Consider the following 5,277-nt stretch of genomic DNA (forward strand, 5'->3'; position numbering starts at 1 on the left):
TAGTGTTTCTAGGCCCTTTCAGAAGCCAGAGTAAAAACATATTCATTTTTTAAAATGTCATTATTTTTATTTTGAGAGAGAGAGACAGAGAGTGAGTGAGGGAGGAGCAAAGAGAGAGAAGGAGACACAGAATCTGAAGCAGGCTCCAGGCTCTCAGCTGTCAGCACAGAGCCCAACACAGGGCTCGAACCCATGGACCATGAGATCATGACCTGAGCCAAAGTCAGATGCCTAACCAACTGAGCCACCCAGGTGTCTCCAAAATATTCACTTTTTAAAATATCATGAGTGGATACTGATTCCTTCAATTCATATCCAATAACACTTTTCTCATTCTATATCTGTAATTCCCTTCTAACAGAACCCTGGTTCCTAAGCACTTCAATATCTTTACCCATTCAATTAATACAAAATAGTTTTAGAATTATAATACCAATCCAGTACCAATAACAGACCTAAGTTAAATATTTCTTTGTAGTTCTTAGCTTTTTATTTTTAAATAAGTTTAGACTCCACACAAAGTTATTGAGTTCTTGCTCTACCCTTCACCAATTTTTCCCAGTGTTATGATCTTAATTAACATATTATGTTTACCAAAATTAAGAAATTAATATTGGTGTGTTATTAATGCTGCCCCCACTGCTTGTGCTCTCTCACTCTCAAAATAAATAAACTTAAAAAAAGAATTTAAAAGGGTTGATGTCTCTCCCCAACCCTGTGTCACTATAAATGGCTATTGTATGATCCATTAACACTACAGAAATCAGAAAACACTGCAAACCAAGGGGTGGTATTCTCCTAAGAGAACTAGTTGTTAAACAATTACCAGTACACCACTGACAGTATCCCGAACACATAAAAATATTGCCTCCCTAAAAGCAATGCTCAATCAACAGTTAAACAACTAAGGCATACAAATTAATTTCCAGCATAAGTACAAAATGATACACCCACTGTTCAGGGGAATTTTGTAGTATCTATGAAAATTAGGAGATAGCCTAGTTTCAACCTATGACCCAGTTATTCTAATTCTAGAAAAAAATCTTCCTTAAGATTCACACATATGAAATTTCATTTATATAAGGTTATTTGTTAGTATAACACTGTTATAATATATAATATATATAGTATAATAACATTGTTAGTATAAGCAAAAAACTATAAATATGTATTCTTCAACAGAGAACTGGTTAAATAATCAAGGAGAGGAGCACCTGGGTGGCTCAGTCAGTTGAGCATCGAACTCTTGATTTTGGCTCAGGTCTCAGTCTCACGGTTCATGGGTTCAAGCTCTATGTTAGGCTCTGTGTTAGCAGCACAGAACGTGCTTCGGATTCTTTCTGGTGTGCTTGCTCTCTCACTTTCTCTCTCTTCTCTCTCTCACTCAGTCAAAATAAATAAATAATTTTAATTTAAAAAAAATAACTGACAAATTCATTCAATGGAAACCATGCAGCTATACACAATGAGAAGCAAAAGTAGTAAGAAGCAGAGTCAGGAATTCCAAGAATTCCTCCATAAAATAAAATTTTAGCAAAATATAGCAAAAAATTTAAGAATCAGCTTTTTAAAAAGTTTCAAACTAACCAAAGTCCTGCATAAATCCAGGGAGCATTCATTCAATAAACACTGCTGGTCTTACACAACACTGCTGAAGTGAGGTTTGTGGGATTTTAACTTGCTCCATTTCTACCCTTTACCATCCAGCTCCACAGGAGCCTTGAGAATGAACAGCTTGTAATCACAGTGAAAAGCTGCAACCAGACAGCCGCCAGAGAGAGCAGAATAGGGATGGAGCTCTTTCAAAGCCTTATCCCCAGAGAACTGTCGTTATTTACCTTTTGAAGGCTCCTTGGAAGATGCTACTGTGTTTAAGCTAACTTGGAGCTTCCACAGTACACACAGCATTTTCCCCAGGGGACATGCTTGGAAAAGAATTAGAGGAAAGTTATTAACTTCACAGCCACCTGAAGTGGTGAATAACAGTTGGAGGAAGCAAGAGGCTAATTTAAAAGCTAAAAAAGGAAAATCAAGTAATGCCCCCAAAGAACTTTGAAAGCTTCAGCATATTCCTGGAAATCTGGAAAGCCACATGCATGCCCAGCAGCATACACATGCTCAGGAAAGACCTAAGAAAACCCTAAACTCTTATTCTCAGCTGACCTTGAAGCTTTGTACATGCAGGAAGTAAAGTTTAAGGCAGAGTTGTCAACAGCACGTCCAAGTACACCAATGCACAGAGAGCACCTGGGCACAGACCAGGACCCTTAGTAACTCCGAGCATTTCAGGAAATCTGGTCAATCATTAGCTGACTAACCTACTGAGTCGAGATTTCAGGGGCCACACATAATAAAGAATACAGACTTTACACACTCAGTTTAGAACACTCATAAACAACATAACAGTGACAGTAATAACAACAAACACAGGGGAAGGGAGACTCTGAAAGCCACCAAATACTATTATTTAAAATGTCTAGTTTTCAAGAAAAATTATGAGACAAGCAAATAAGCAAGGAATTGTGTCTGACTCAATAGAGGAAAAAAGCAATTGATACAAATTGTCCCTAAGGAAGTGTAGATATTAGACTTGCCAGACAAAAGATTTTAAATCAACTATTTTAAATATGTTCAAACAACTAAAGGTAACCACATCTAAAAAGCTAAAGAAAAGTAATAGAAAAACATCTTACTATGTAGACAATATCAATAAAGAAATAAAAATTATTTTGGGGCGCCTGGGTGGCTCAGTCGGTTAAGCATCCAGCTTCAGCCCAGGTCATGATCTCACGGGTCGTGGGTTTGAGCCCTGCACCAGGCTCTGTGCTGACAGCTAGCTCAGAGCCTGGAGCCTGTTTCTGGCTCTGTGTCTCCCTCTCTCTCTGACCCTCCCCTGTTCATGCTGTCTCTCTCTTTCTCTAAAACAAATAAAAACAGTAAAAAAAATTTTTTTTAATAAAAATTATTTAAAAAAAACAAAAAAACATTCTGGAGTTGAAAAATAAAACAACTTAAAATTAGAAATTCATTAGAAGGGTACAATATCAGATTTGATGTGGCAGAAGAAATAATGAATAAACTTCATTGAAGACAGACAGGTCAACTGAATTTATCCAGTAAGAAGAACAGAAAGAGAACAATGAAAAATGTTGAACAAAGCCTCAGTGACCTCTGGGGACATCAAGTTGCAAATATAAGCATATGGTTTCTTCAAAAAGTTAAAAATAGAACCACCCTATGATCCAGCAATTGCACTATTAGGTATTTACCCAAAGGATACAAAAATACAGATTCAAAGGAGTACATGCACCCCAATGTTTATAGCAGCATTATTAACAATAGCCAAGCTATGGAGGGAGCCCATCAGCTCACCAATAGATGAATAGATAATGAAGAGGTGGTATGTATATGCAATGGAATATTACTTAGCCATCAAAAAAGAGAAATTCTGACATTTGCAACAACACAGATGGAGCTGGAATTCATTATGCTAAGCAAAATAAATCAAATAGAGAAAGACAAATACCATATAATTTCACTCATGTTTGTAATTTAAGAAACAAAACAGATGAATGTATGGGAAGAGACAGAAAAAGAGAAAAAAGCAAAATAAACCACAAGAGACTTGTAACAAGAGAGAACAAACTGAGGGTTGATGGAGAGAGGTGGGTGGAAGATGGGCCAGATGGGTGATGGGTATTAAGAATGGCACTTGTGATGAGCACTGGATGTTGTTATATAAGTGATGAATCACTTAATTCTACTTCTGAAGCCAATATTGCACTGCATATTAACTAAAATATAAACAATCTAAAAAACAGTTAATTGAAAAAAAAAAAACATATGCATAATGGGAGACCCAGAAGGAGAAAAGAGGAAGAGGCAGAAGCAACAGCTGAAGAACTAATGGTCAACATCTTCCCAAATTTGATGTAGATTTCCCAGTATGAATTTGCACATCCACAAAGTGAAGCAAACTACAAATAAAACTAAAAAATAAATCAACCACACACATCATAAACTGTTAAAGGTGAGAAACAGAATCTTGAAAACAGTAAGACCAAAATGACTCATTGTGTACAGTGGATCTTCAATAAGATTAATAGCTAGTTTTGCCTCAGAAACCACAGAGGCAAGAAGGCAGTAGGAAGAAAAAGATGGAAGAAAAAGACTGTCAACACAAACTATCCTTGAAAAATGAAAGAGAAATTACAACATCCCCAGATACACAAAAACTGAGAGAATTCACTGTCACCACCTCTGCCTCACAAACAAATACTAAAGGGAGTTTTTCAAGTTGAAATGAAAGGACACTGGACAGCATCACAACTCTGCATGAAGAAACAAAGAGCACTGGTAAAGGTAATACTATGTGAGTAAAAGATAGGATAAACAAATGCATTCTGTAATTCTTTGTTTCTCCTACTTGATTTAAAAGACACTTTGCAAAGAAAACAATGTAAATCTGTGTTGATGGCACACAATACATGAAGATATGATCTGTAGGACAATAAAAGCTTGAAGGATGGGTAAAGGGATGAATAGAACTATAAAGGAATAGAGTTATACAGCATATAAAGTGTTTATATGCTATTGAAATTTAGTTGATATGAACCTAAATTTGATTGTTTTTAATAAGTGAAATGTACTATAAGCCACTGTTTACTTTTACTATAAAGAAAATAACTTTATAATCAATGCTCCACTCACAAGTAAAAGTGGGATAGAAAAAACTCAATTGTTTTTAATCTGGCGTTTACGTGTATTTTCTCCTTTCACAAGCGCAGTTTATTGGGTATTTCTACCCACTACCAGCAGAATACATACAAGTAACCAAATATCAGGAAGGAAAAAGTATTAACAAAAGGGAGCTCAGTGAGAGGTCTTCAGGAGGGTGGCTGTCTTAACCCGGCGGCCGGGGCCTGCTCGTCCGCCCCGTCTGCTTCCATCCCAAGCTGGGACGCACTTGCGGTGCCGCGGTGCGCTAGCTCGCCAGATCTAGGCGCGCTCATTCCTGGCTTTGAGCGCGTCTCCGTCGCAGGTTCTTTTCCTGAGGGAGGGAGAGAAAAAGGGGGGCAGGAGAGGGAGACGCAGAGAGTAAAGACAGCACTCACAGTTTTCCGATCAGGCAAAAGAGAGAGAGCTTTATTCAGAAAACTGTCTTTTATAAAGGTTTCAAGGCGGGAAAACAGCAGCTGACCAAGGTCAGTTACCAGGTAAACAGAGTCAAATGAATATCAAAAGAAGCGCCCAGACTTGTCTCTGTAAAATGCTGGG

The sequence above is a fragment of the Suricata suricatta genome, chromosome 2 (assembly GCF_006229205.1).
Source record: "Suricata suricatta isolate VVHF042 chromosome 2, meerkat_22Aug2017_6uvM2_HiC, whole genome shotgun sequence".
Classification (NCBI taxonomy): domain Eukaryota; kingdom Metazoa; phylum Chordata; class Mammalia; order Carnivora; family Herpestidae; genus Suricata; species Suricata suricatta.